At 43.7% G+C, this 13755-nt stretch overlaps 1 protein-coding gene across 5 annotated transcripts in view; it reads left to right on the top strand.

The window, feature by feature from the left end:
* The first annotated feature begins 1197 nt into the window (after positions 1-1197).
* The window catches only part of DAAM2 (dishevelled associated activator of morphogenesis 2), a 217077-nt gene continuing 204519 nt past the window's right edge, over positions 1198-13755 (top strand). For 3 of the 5 annotated variants that reach the window (XM_079969180.1, XM_079969181.1, XM_079969176.1), the window contains exon 1: positions 1198-1375. The gene's annotated coding sequence lies outside the window, so the exon portion shown is untranslated. Of the gene's footprint in view, positions 1376-2763; positions 2896-3110; positions 3256-13755 lie in introns of those variants that run through there. The other 2 variants (XM_079969179.1, XM_079969178.1) reach the window with 2 other exon arrangements.

Here is a 13755-nt window from a genome sequence, read left to right as displayed (position 1 = left end):
TCTGTGATTCAAGATACGTTTTAAGGTGAAGTATGGCACTGCTTTTGTACAAGGGTTTAGGGTCAAATTACACTTGACATTTTTCTTACCTTCCTCCAGTACAAAAGTTCTTTTTAAAAACATGAAAGTTTTGAAACATGGTAGGAATATTCCAAATGTGTAATCTGGCAACATATTAACACACATATGCACACTTTCAGGCCAGGGATAGTTGTTGTTCCATCTCGCAAATGCCAGAGTTCTGCTTTGTATCCAAAGACAGGTTTGCAACCAGCCAGCCAAAAATAAGTATTTACATTTATAACTATATTTTAAGTGTACAGTTTAGTACGGTTTGTTTTTTATAGGATTTTTTCCCCCTGGTACCGAAAGCAGGAAAAAACCTGGAGACCTTCCTGTTATTAAGCAGAGACAATTTATTGAGTTACCGAAACTCAGGAAGCATCCAGTTCAAAACTATATAACTTGTGCAGTGATGGCTATTTGGAAATATAGATTAGCTTAAGTTACAAATTGGTGCTATCAGGGGGCTGATCCTAATCCAAGGAACAGAAAGCATGGAGGAAGCAGAAGTCTGGCTGTGCATGATGAGTTCAAGCCGAGGGGCCAATCCGTTCATTCTTACTTAAGTCTTATCAGATGTTTGGAGCAGTTCTGGGGTGTTCTAGCAGCACAGGGTGTGGGGTGTGCTAAAGAGGAACATTGGTTGCATGTGGCGGAGGCACTTTACATGCGCCCTCTGGAAGAAGTGGCTTTTGTTGCAGTCTGAAACGCCATGCTTACTGCGTTGCCCCAGCCTCACTCCCTGTACAAAGACAGCAATCCCCTAGCCTAGGGAAGGGGCGTGGCTCAGTGACAGAGCATCTGCTCTGCATACAGAAGGTCCCAGGTTCAATCCCTGGTTCCTCCAATTGGTCTGGAAACGGCTCCTGGAGACTAGCTGCCAGTCAGTGTGGAAAATACTAAGCTAGATAGTCCAAGGCACTGACTGTACAAGGCAGCTTTCTGTATTGCTATATTGCATTTGGAAAAACCTTCTCACATGAAAGCACGAAAGACGAAGATTCCCAAGGAGCTGCGATCCAAGCTTTTACCTAGTGAAACTTTAGCCCTTTTAAGCCATAAATATCTTGTAGAGGCTTCCTGACGTCACAGGCTCTTGCAGAGGGAGGCTGGTCTGAAAGTGAAAACGGCAGCAGTTCCACTCGGAGGACAGCATAGGCAGTGAAAGGAAAGCAGGGCGAGCAGTGCTCAGTGTGTGGACTTACAGGACTGCAGGAAAAGGAGGAATGACACAGAGACAAGGGGGTTGCATCTTAAGAGTGGCTGGTGCAGCAGCTCTTCTGGTCCCTGGCTGGGAGGAAAAAGAGAGAGGGTAAGCTCTATTTTCTTTTCTGAAGCAATCAAAGAGCAATCAGAGGATTTAGGTTTGGAACATAGGTTCTTAGTTTCTCTGAAATGCTACACACACACAAGCCGACAGCAAGTGGGTGCATGTTTGGGAGATTTGCGTGTGTATAAAACTAAAGCACAGATGCATGGATTGTATGCTTATCTTGAGTCCTCATCCAGACTTGGGTGCAAGAGGGGGGAAAGATTATGGCAGTGTTGCTTGTTCTTTCTCTACAGCATGTGAACCATTACAAAATCCCTAAAGATTTGATTTGGCAAGTGCAGCCACATTCCTGAGTGCACAACCAGTAGCCCAATTGGATCCAAATTCTACAGATTTCTGAGCTATGTGTGGTTTATTTTTAAATCCCTTCATCTGACACCTCCTCCAAGTGAAACTGTGGTGGCATAGCAGTGCTGTTAGAAAGTTTCTTTTTGTCCTATCATGTGTATTAGGCTCAAAAGGGAGAGGGCTGTGCTAAAGGGCTTGTTGGAGAAAAGGGTCCACAACCCTCACTGTCATTCTCAACCCTTGTCGTGTTGTTGGTTCTCTGGAGGGACTGAGAATTACACAAGAGGAAGACACTCAGAACTGCTTTTGGGTATTAAGAGTTGGATGCTTAGCAGGACTTGCGGAAGGGAGGCAAGCCAGTAAGAATAGTCAGAATGTTTGTTTGCATTGTTGTTTGGTGTTTTTTTTTAAGTGTGCACATCATTTGCAATAATGTAGAAGGGGACTAAGGATTTTCAACTCAGAAGGGCAAGATCAGCTCAATGAAGTAACATTTTCTGCTTCTGAAAATAAAATAAAGTATTTAACATCAAGGGCAGCCTTCGTCAACCTGATCCCCCCCAGCCCAGATGTTTTGAACTATGGCTCTCATCATCCTTGACTGCTGGCCATCTTGGCTGGGGCTGAAGAGTGTTGGGAGTCCCAACAACATCTGGAGGGCACCAGGTTGGTGGGAACTCATTTCGGGCTTCACAGATGAATTACTTCAGTTCAACCTTGTTTCCATCTTGGTCACAAGCCAGAACTGGAATGCAATAATAACAGAACCTGTCTCCTTGCAGATGGCTACAATGGGCAAGAAGCAGGTCATCCAAAATTAGTTCTCTCGCAACAAGCAAAGCAGCAGAACACAGTTTAATTATGAGAGATGCAATAGCAGCACATGATTAAAAGGACTTTCAGTGTCAGAAATAATAAAATGACATTAAAGATGGTTAAGAATGGAAGCAGGATCCTGCTGTTTGTCATGTCTCCCTCGCGTAGCAGGGGCCACTTAGTTCCATCATAACCCTTTAAATTGGATTAATCTTGTCATTCATGTTACAAATCAGATTAAAAGGAAAACAATAGCGGAGGCACCGTTGTTAATTCCTTGGGAAAGGAAAAAAAACAATTTGGCCATTAATTTTTCACCGTAGCATGACTGAGAAACAAGAAGAAGACGTGCACATTTCACATGGGAGGCTATGAATAACTCTTCTGAAGAGCAGGTCTGAAGTAGCTCTGTTTTATTATCTCCTTTCTTTTGGTTTACAGGCAGGGCTTCTGATCTCCTGCTCCCTCCGCCCTCCCCTCCCTCCTTCCCTTTTTCTCTCTGCATCTAAAAGCAATGCTTTTCTCTTTTCTTTTTTGGCATGCTTCATGATCTTGGATTGCCTTAGCTGGCTAGGTTTTTATTTATTTATTTGAAAAGCCTGTGTAAAACCTAAGGCAGTTTGGACACTACATTTGCTCCAGAAAAGCCAACACAACTTAATGAGTGGGCATAAAGGATAACTGAGCTGGAACAGGGATGAAGAGCAGGGGTGAGCAGGGGTGAGCTGCTTCATGCACTAGCAACCCTGAAAGAGGTGTTTTCAAGGCTGTGTTTCTGCTTTTATAATTCTACAAGGCTGCAGATATCATGTGTGTGTATATAAGCTGTTGACAAGGGAGAAAAGAATTAGATGGAAGCGGAGTGATGTTATATTGAAATAACTGATTACAGAACTTAATCATGTAGGCGAATGTAAGTTATTTATAGCTCTTGGAATCTCCTTCTGTATTGATGTGTGTAGTGTAATGTCCTCGCTGGCTGATGAAGCTGGCTAATGCTTTAATGGACAGATGTTCAACAGCTAATCTAAGACGACTTGCAATACAAGCTTGCATTGCTGAAGGAAAATAAGTTGCTGAAAAGGAGTGTGTGTGTGCATGCATGTGTGATTACCCTTGTGCACTTTGGTCCAAAAGTTTTGCCTGGCACTGCTATAATTGCATCTGGATTTGCAAAAGAGTAACACAGCGGTTATTATTCAGGGCTTCTTTCTCAGTGGGGTTTATTTCCAGTAAGTAGGCAGCAGCTTTTCCTAGAAGCACTGCTTCATAATAGACTAATTGAACAGGGCTGGCTAGTACCTCAAAGAGAAACATATTGTTAGGTACCAACCATATTTTCCATAATAAGAGGCTGAAATGCTAGATGATGTTTATTTACTGCATTTTTTTGCCCCACTTGTCGGTGCCCTCAAGGTGTTTGGCATCATTACAGGAGCTCGGTAGGAGAATTTCAACTGAGCCATGGAGTGGGAGGAAGCAGCCTGGCACCATATTGGTCTTAGATCCCATTCACACCATGCTTCTAAAGCAGTATCCCACCACTTTAAACAGTCATGGTTTCCCCCCAAGAATCCCAGGAACTGTTCTTTGTTAAGGATGCTGAGAGTTTTTAGGAAGAAGAAGAAGAAGAGTTTGGATTTGATATCCCACTTTATCACTACCCTAAGGAGTCTCAAAGCAGCTAACAATCTCACTTCCCTTCCTCCCCCACAACAAACACTCTGTGAGGTGAGTGAGGCCGAGAGACTTCAGAGAAGTGTGACCAGCCCAAGGTCACCCAGCAGCTGCGTGTGGAGGAGCGGGGAAGCAAACCCGGTACACCAGATTAGGAGTCCACTACTCTTAACCACTACACCACACTAGCTCCATTCCCCTTTCAGAGCTACTATTCCCAGAGTTCCCTGGGAGATGAGATTGACTCTCTGGGAAGCACCTTATGAATTTTTAAAATCAATAAAGCAATTCCATATGATGTGCAAAGGGAGCATGATGTGAGTGAGCATGCATTTGAAGGCTGAATCCTGAAACCTCTGGCCTGAGCCTTGGGAATAAGCCAGGTTCCAGAGGTGGAGCTGGATTCAAATTAATGCATGAAGGATGTCAGGTGCAAGAATAATATTTTTTCAGTTGAATTTCAGCACTCTCATAACTTCACCAGATCTGTTGGCTACTGCTATTTGCCAAATTTCTAAAATGAGCCCATTGAAAGGAGAAAGGAGCTGACAGCAAATACAATGCACAGGGACATTGTTTTGGCTCCTGCTAACTTCACTGACTTCACTTTGTTCATTATAAAATGAAAAATGGGCCAAAGTTGGCAAAGTGGCTGTGCTGGCTGCAGTAGAAAGGTGTGCTGCTCCTGCTAGAAGCTTTCAGTACACAGTACATACACAGTCACTCCAACCCTGGTTTTGTAGATTGGGGTGTGTGTTGCTTTTTAAAGGTGCTAGGCACTGTCGCTCTGTGCAGACTAAACTACAGTTCCCAGGGTTCTTTGGAGGAAGCCATCTGCTTTAAATGTATGGGGTGCACGCAGGCACAGTGGGGAACTGCAAGCTGGCTGGTAACACACCTATGACAATGTGACAGCTGTAATCATGAGGAAAGTCCCATTATTACTGTGTCCCCAGGTTTTAGTTGTTTATGTGTGGGGTGGTAGTGCTAACTGTGTTCATTGCATGGTAGAAGTTTCTTTTATCAGGAATCTTGCAATTTGGGGCTTTAAACCTACCCCTTTACCCCACCCCATTGTTAAAAAGGGGGTGGTAGGAATGAGCATGAGTAATTTGGATATGTTCTTGGTGAAAAAAGAGAGATTTGTGAGTCTGATATTTACCTGCCCAGAATGGGTATGTGCTTTGGTTATAATCTCATGATCCCCTCCTGGATCAAAACTCTGCCAACAAGGGAGCTGGGCATGTTTAGCCTGGAGAAGAGGAGGTTAAGGGGTGATATGATAGCCATGTTCAAATATATAAAAGGATGTCACATAGAGGAGGGAGAAAGGTTGTTTTCTGCTGCTCCAGAGAAGCGGACACGGAGCAATGGTTCCAAACTACAAGAAAGAAGATTCCACCTAAACATTAGGAAGAACTTCCTGACAGTAAGAGCTGTTCGACAGTGGAATTTGCTGCCAAGGAGTGTGGTGGAGTCTCCTTCTTTGGAGGTCTTTAAGCAGAGGCTTGACAACCATATGTCAGGAGTGCTCTGATGGTGTTTCCTGCTTGGCAGGGGGTTGGACTCAATGGCCCTTGTGGTCTCTTCCAATTCTATGATTCTATGATTCTATGATTCTAAGTAGCCAACCAGTGCTTATTTTCCTGCTGACATTGATCTTAAAGTGGAGAGAGAAAAGTTGGGTTATATTATTTGCTGACAGTGTGGCATTGGTTTGTTTGGAGGGAAGTCTGTCCTTAAAGATGTGGTGTCAATCTTGGAGTTTTTAAATGGCACTCTTGTATCTCACTTGTGAGCCAGTGTGGTAAAGTGTTGGGCTAGAACATGGGAAGCCAGAGTTCAAATCCCCACTCAAGCAAGTTCACTGGGTGACCTTGGGTCAGATACTGTATCTCACGGGGTTCTTCCCAATCAGAAGGTCAGCAGTTTGAATCCCTGCGATGGGGTGAGCTCCCATTGCTCTCTCCCAGCTCCTGCCAACCTAGCAGTTTGAAAGCATACCAGTGCAAGTAGATAAATAGGTACTGCTGCGGCAGGAAGGTAAGTGGCATTTCCATGCACTCTGATTTCCATCACGTTGTTCCATTGCACCAGAAGTGGTTTAGTCATGCTGGCCACATGACTCAGAAAGCTGTCTGTGGACAAACACCGGCTCACTCGGTCTGAAAGCGAAATGAGTGCTGCACACCATAGTTGCCTTTGACTGCACTAAACTGACCAGGGGTCCTTTACCTTTACCTTTTCACCTGTAAGTATAAAATAGGAAGGGGAAGAACCATGTCCACCACCTTGAGCAGCCTGAAGGAAAAGTAGAGTGTAAAGATAATAAGAAATAAATAATAAAGCAGTTAAATCACTGAATACGTTTGTATGGCTTATGCTTACTGGTGTCACAACCACAGGACCTTTTGACTTAATCATCTTTAAATCATGAGTAGATATACCCCCTTGGAAGTAGGGGTCAAATATACCCCCCATCTCAGCTGATCAATACCAGGGGACAATAATTGCATCTGTAGTAGATTTCTCTTTACTCTACTTTTTATTGTTTAAGACAGTGGGATACCACTAGATTTGCACAGCCACACATAGACATCTTCCAGATGTGTCATGACTCTGCTGCTCTGCTGACCAGGATTGCTGGATAACTTCCAGAGGCTCCCAGGGAGTTCCAGAAGAATATAAAGTCATTTCAGGGCAATTACGGATTGTTGAGAAATCGGAGGTTGCCATTTCCTGACAGAAGGAACAAGAGGTTGAGTTGGAACTGTCGTTCCCAAACCTTACATAAATGCGAGTTCTCAAACCCTGGGTCAGAAGTATTAGGACATGACCCATCTGGACTAGAACAAAATGTCCCCAATCCCAGTAAATAAAAAAGCCATGAAGCCTCTCTATCAAATGAAATACTTTGCATGAATGCAAGAACATAAGAGGAACCTGCTAGATCAGGACAGCAACCCATCTAGTTGAGCATCTTGCTCACACTGTGGCCAACCAGATGCAATAGGGAAACCCACTAACGGGACCTGCACTCAAGAGCTTGCTCTCCTCTTGTGGTTTCCATCAACTGGTATTCAGCTTGAGAGGGGAGGTTACTCTTGGATTTGAAATGGGCACCAGAAGCCCAGGCGGCTTCAGTGGTTTGGAATGCCTTTCCCAGCTGCAGCTAGTTAGCCAGCTGTTTCTGCTCCTTTGACTGAGATAGCTTGGCCATTCTCATTCATACCCTGGCAACCTCAGGTGTGGACTATTGCAATGCAATCTATGGAGGGTAAACCCTGAAGACTGCCCAGAAGCTGCATCCAGTGCAGACTATGGAAGTCAGATTGCTGTACAGGGAAATAATATGACTCCTGCACAGGCTGCCTATATGCAACTGGGCCCAATTTTAAGGTTTCAACATTAGAATATCAAGCCTTAAACAGCTTGGGACACAGATACTTGTTGGTGGTCCTGCCTATGATGAAGATACATTTGGGATAAGGCCCTTTTCCAGTTTGATGGGCTGTTCAATCATCCCCCTCATTGGTGACCTTTTGACATTAGTTGAAAACATTTTAATTTATTCATACTTTGGGGGACTTAATAAGGTGAACCATACTGGGCATCGGAATGCTATGGGGTTAGGATTTTGCTTGCTGTTTATATTTTGTTAATTTTAGATTTTGTTGTTGTTGACTAAAGTAGTATTTTATGAAAAGCTGTATTTGATTGATTTGTATTGTAATCTTCCCTGTGATCTGTTCTACAAAAGGCAGGGTAGAAACAAAAATAGACAAAGTATGTGAGGTTATCTTCTTTTCATCCTCACAACAACTTTGTTTGGTATGTTTGGGTGAGGGAGTATGACTGGCCTAATGTCACACAGAGACATTTATGGCTGTGCAGACCTTTGAAATTAGGTCTTCCAGGTCCACAGTGTATACCCAATTAATTATGGCACACTACTTACCTCCATTGTGACACCGCTGACTGGTGCTGGATTACATCTGGTTTTCAGATTCTTTAACTTTGGAATGCTAAAATGAACTGTGTGCTTCAAATATTATTGTGCCATGTTCTTAAGAACATAGGAAAAGTCTTGCTGGGTCAGACCAAAGGCCTATTTAGTCCAGAATCTGTTTTCCACAGTGGCTAGCCAAATATCTCTGGGAAGCCCAAAAGCAGGAAATGAGGACAATAGCCCTTGCCTGCTTTTGTTCTCCAGCTACTGGTACTCACTGACATAGTGCCTCTGAACCCAGAAATAAGGTACAGCCATCATAAGCAGTAGCCAGCAATAACCTTGTTTTCCATTTGTTTGTCTAATTTCCTTATAAAGGTCTCTAAATTAGTAGCTTTCAGCAAGTCTTGTGGCAGCAAATTCCCCCAAAAAATCTTGTGACAGGAAATTTCATAAATTTACTATGCATGTACTGTTAATTTCCTTGCAGTCCACCAGCTGAGTTGTCACTCTGTCATCTCCAATTTTGAAAAATGGCACAAGAAACAGGGGCTCATAAAACCCTAACCGCCTATAGGGTTTCTCTCCCAACATACATGGCACTTACTGTAGGTTTACAGAAGCAGAATTTCCTCTGCCCCAGAATTTAAAGTCTGTTTTTTAACAGTGTCCTGCAGCTCAGTTTTCCAAGTTGGGAAGACACATAATGGCTGCTGTACCAGTGTGGTATCATGACTGTGCTGTAAGCCGGCACTGCATGGCATTATGAACTGCCCAAGATATATTGACGATGCCTCAGTGTGAGTCAGCATACATCAATAGCTGGCTTCCTTGCCAGATGTAGCATAGTGGTACTAGCAGACAATGAAGAATGAAGCAGAGAAAGGGTGAGACAGGGCAGTGATTCACTTACAAAACTTCTTAATAGATCATCCAGGTGCCCCTCAGCCAGCCATTTAAGTGTGCACGCACTAATACCCAGCACAAAAGCTCTTACAATGCGAGTTCTACCATCAGGCAGCATAGAAGGCTGCACATGCCCACTGGCCAGGCCCTGGATGGAAGGCAAATTGCATTCTTAAAGTTACTCATATCTGCAGCCTTGGAGTATAAGGCAAATATGTAAGGTATGTTTGTGTGATACTTCTTTGGTATTTACTATGATGTGTTGTCATTAAGATGTGTATGTGTATGTGTAAGATCAGTGTTGTGTGATCTCCACAATCAGGACATAGCTGACTTCCTATGGCAAGCATAAGGTTGTTTCTCTATATTTTGTTTTATGCCACGTTCTCCATGATAGCCATTTTGTAGTATGTTCCATGACAGCCATATTGTGACTGGCACCCCTAGCCTTCTCCCCAAATTTGAAATGTGCCCTCTGGTCCCAAAAGGCAATGCCTGACATAGAGGAATGTGTCACCACCAGTGCTTTTTTTCAGGGGATATTCAAGGGTACAAGTACCCACACCTCTTTTTGTTGTTGTTAAAATGTGTGGCACTTACTGTAACAACTTCATGGTGAGTACTGGCACCTATTTTTCTAGAAAAAAAGCACCGGTCACCACAAATCGATAGGTCCCTGTAATTCTTCTGGATTGACTTGTTCTGATAAATTTACTTCCATATCATGAAATGGAGTTATAACCATGCCAAATCCTTCCTCTGCATATTAAAAGTGCTGCATCCATGGTGATATAATGAGAGTAACTATTTATAAATACAGGCAAAAGATACATGACTATATGACTTTCTAACCCCATTGTGGCACTTATTAAGACTACTTTCCATCCACTCATTCCCTACAGAATCATAACATGCCTAGTGCTACACCACCTCAGCAGCTGATAAAGAAACAATTGGCACACACACCCTCACATAGTGAAGTTTAGTGCTCATAAATCACAGCAAACTGTTGAAAACTAACTTTTTGCCCCATGTTGATAGATGCCATCTCTCCTTACTTTAGCATGCATACAAACAAAATATTCACTGTGCAAAACTGGCATGGGAAAGGTAGAGGAGGACTTTGGGCTCTCACATATCAGTGGCACCCTGTGTGACACTAAAATTGGTACCCTCTGCCTCCTGTGCTCTGTTCTACATTGTTATTGTGATGTCCTCCAGCACCCAGTGTGGCTAGACCAGTTGCACTACCCTAAAGCTGCCTCTCACCACAGAGTAGTTTTGCCACAATGAAAAGTAACACAAGAATAAGGCCTTAATGCTGGAGGTCCCTACCGACCCCTTCAGCTTAATACTTAGAGACAAGGCACTCAGTGAACTTCCAATTTTGTGTTGGAGAGTGGGGTTTCATAAAAGCACTTAGAAGCCCAGTAGTCCCCCCCCCCAAAAAAAAAAAACCCTCTGAGGCTTTTTAGGGATAAAAAGAAGGACCTAAAGGGACTTTCCCCCAGATGACAGGAATGATCAAAGAGAGGGCATGACAGGGTTGCAAAGGAGGAGGGAAGTGGGTGTAAACACCGAATCAATATCTGGGGGTCTGTCACATAGTAGCATCAAAGAAGGAGTCTTTGCTTACTTCCTTACTTTCCAAATTTGGAAACCTTAAAGCAATAACCCTGCCTCTAGGCTAACATTTCTGTTCATAGACTTTGAAGCTGACATTTGTTTTTGTTCAAGTTCTTTTTCTTTTTTCTTCACTGTGTCCCAAGATGACTCAAAGGCAGACGACATATTCCTTAGTCACTGAAGCCTTTCCAAGACCATTTGAATCAGGTGTTGGTCACATTTTGAGCCCCACTGTTTCCTATATTATTTAACGGCCTTTTGTGGATTTTCTTTTCTTTCAATAGTAAACTCTTTCCCCTCAGTTATCATGCCTGTATCTCCTATTCCAACCCCCCCCCCCTTTCATTTTGCTTGGAAAGAAGGGGAAAAATGCTTTTAGTCGTGTGATGACTGCTTTTATAGCCCTCAAGCTCCTGACAGGATAAAATTTACACAAAACCTAATGAGGGAAGCTATTAGCCTCTTTGAGGCCCATCGTCAGATACAATTTCTTTTTTAAGACTTGGGCTGAGGGCACATCCCCAACACATGTAATCAATTAAACAGATACACACACTTGCTGTTCCCTTCACAGGCAATCTGCAGAAACAGAAGTGGGGCAGCAACCAAAGGTCTATATGAAGTATAAACAAAGAGGCAAGACTTAAATATTTAAGTTACAGAGCAGCAGGCGGAGGCCTGAGGCCCAAATTCATACCTCCTAAGAAAAACCGACGGTCATGCTCCAACGGTTGCCCTCAGGGGCAAGGTTCCCAGTAGGCATAAGCTTCTCACCAAAGGACTCACCAAGCTTGCTGGTGCAGTGCAGTCCAAACAAGCCAAGCTCAAGCACAGGGAATCAGTCTAGGACTAAATACAATCCAGCGCAATATGAGGAAACAGTCTGAGGTCGGCATATAGGGAGTTCAGCAAACTACAGCACAGCCAGGAAGAGAAACCAAACAAGAAGGCAGAAACTTGTGCTGTTGTGCCAGCAACCAGGAGGCTCATGAGGGAGATTTTATATAGGTCGACCTCCTGGACCACACACTGACCATAGATCTTGGTTGTAAATGGGATTCAGGGATTGTTTACTTGCAAGCAGACTCTTTGCTCCCAAATGGACTTTGTCATGAATAGCACAACAACCCCTGGATCTGTACACACAGGCTATGCAGCCACTCTGCAGATCTTCTTCATTGGAAGTTTTGAAGTCCAAAGAGGTTTTTAAGGTGGGATAGACAGCTGTCATGGCTACTTTAGCTGAGATACCTGCATTGCAGGGATTTGGACTAAATGACCCAACTCTATGAGTCTATGTGAGGTGGGGAGTTCTGCCTGCTTGTTTGGTTGAAAGTTGCTTTGGGTTTCCCTGGGCAAGATAAAATGACTAACAAATTTAATTAATAATAATGACACCCAACTGCGACGATAGGGTTTGCTAGCAGTTCACTTTGGGCAGAGAAAATAGACGGGACAGCCCTTCTATTAGGCAAAATGAGGCACCCGCCTTGGGTGGCAAATCCTGGGAGACAAGGAGTAGCAGCAGAGATTGATCTGTGTGTACCACATGGTCCTGCCTTGCATGCCCTAAGCCAGCCTACTAACTTCAGATGTAGTAAAGGGTCCCACCATGGGTGTTAGGGGTAGAATTAAGCTCCAATCCAAGCTGCTTCTGTACATGGAAAGGGAGCAACAACATCATGTCCGTTGCCTCAGGCAGCAACATGTATTGGGCCATCTCTGAAGGTAAAGGCAAACTCACAATGATGGCTGCAGACCTGTGTGTCAAAATTAGGTCATTGCTGATTTCCTGTGAAGTGAGGGAAGAAATTCAAAGAGCAGCATGTATGGATTTGCTAGGGACCTTTTCCTCCTCTGCATAAACAAAACAAAAAATCTTGCTTCTCACACAGCCATTTTCTTCTGGTGGTGCTCTGGAACAAGAAGTAATTCTCACCCAGGAGAAAAACAGCTGTAGAGAAACATGGCTCCACTCTTACCTACTCCTGCTATGCTATACTTTACATTGTTACCCACTCCACACAATAGGAAATTGACATGGCCTGGGTTCTGACATACAGTGGTACCTCAGGTTAAGTACTTAATTCGTTCCAGAGGTCCGTACTTAACCTGAAACTGTTCTTAACCTGAAGACCACTTTAGCTAATGGGGCCTCCTGCTGCCACCGCGCCGCTGGAGCACAATTTCTGTTCTCATCCTGAAGCAAAGTTCTTAACCTGAAGCACTATTTCTGGGTTAGCGGATTCTGTAACCTGAAGCGTATGTAACCTGAAGCGTATGTAACCTGAGGTACCACTGTATAGGTTGCCACCTCATTTCCATTTTAACCATGCTTTGAATTTAAAGTGGTAGCCAAACTGTGCAAGGTTTATCCCTTCTTGGCTCAGTTCCCGTTGCTGGGTTAACTGCCTAATGATAGTGAGAGTCAGCGACGAGGACTGATAGCAACCATTTCATTCATTTCTTAATTGATAACATGAATTGTGTAATGTGTGAACCCAGCCTTTTCAAAGATTCCAGCAGCAGGAGGTATTTCCTGTGGAGGGAGAGCTACCTTATTTCAGTCTGATGATTCAAGGCTGATGAATCACAGTAGACCATCGAATCTTTGCTCGAATTCAACCAGTCCCAACCCTGGTTCCACTCCAAAAAGGAAACATCACTGAGCTGTTGAGGTTTTTTTTAGGGAGGAGGAAAGCCCCATTTAGGGGGGTTAAAGGCAAGGGGCAAAGGAGCCAAGTTACTCACAAAAAGATCGTTATGGATCAGAACAGCAGCAGAGAGAAAGCTCCGTCTTCCCTTACAGCAGGGGTAGGCAACCTAAGGCCCATGGGCTGGATGTGGCCCAATTGTCTTCTCAATCTGACCCATGGATGGTCCAGGAATCAGCGTGTTTTTACATGAGTAGAATGTGTCCTTTTATTTAAAATGCATCTCTGGGTTATTTGTGGGGCCTGCCTGGTGTTTTTACAGGAGTAGAATGTGTGCTTTTATTTAAAATGCATCTCTGGGTTATTTGTGGGGCATAGGAATTGGTTCATTCCCCCCCCCCCAAAAAAAAAATATAGTCTGGCCCACCACATGGTCTGAGGGA

This window comes from Podarcis cretensis, assembly GCF_951804945.1.
Source record: "Podarcis cretensis genome assembly, chromosome: 3".
In the NCBI taxonomy this organism is placed as follows: domain Eukaryota; kingdom Metazoa; phylum Chordata; class Lepidosauria; order Squamata; family Lacertidae; genus Podarcis; species Podarcis cretensis.
Note: the sequence above shows the minus strand (reverse complement) of the source record. Positions and strands in the feature narration are given on the sequence as shown.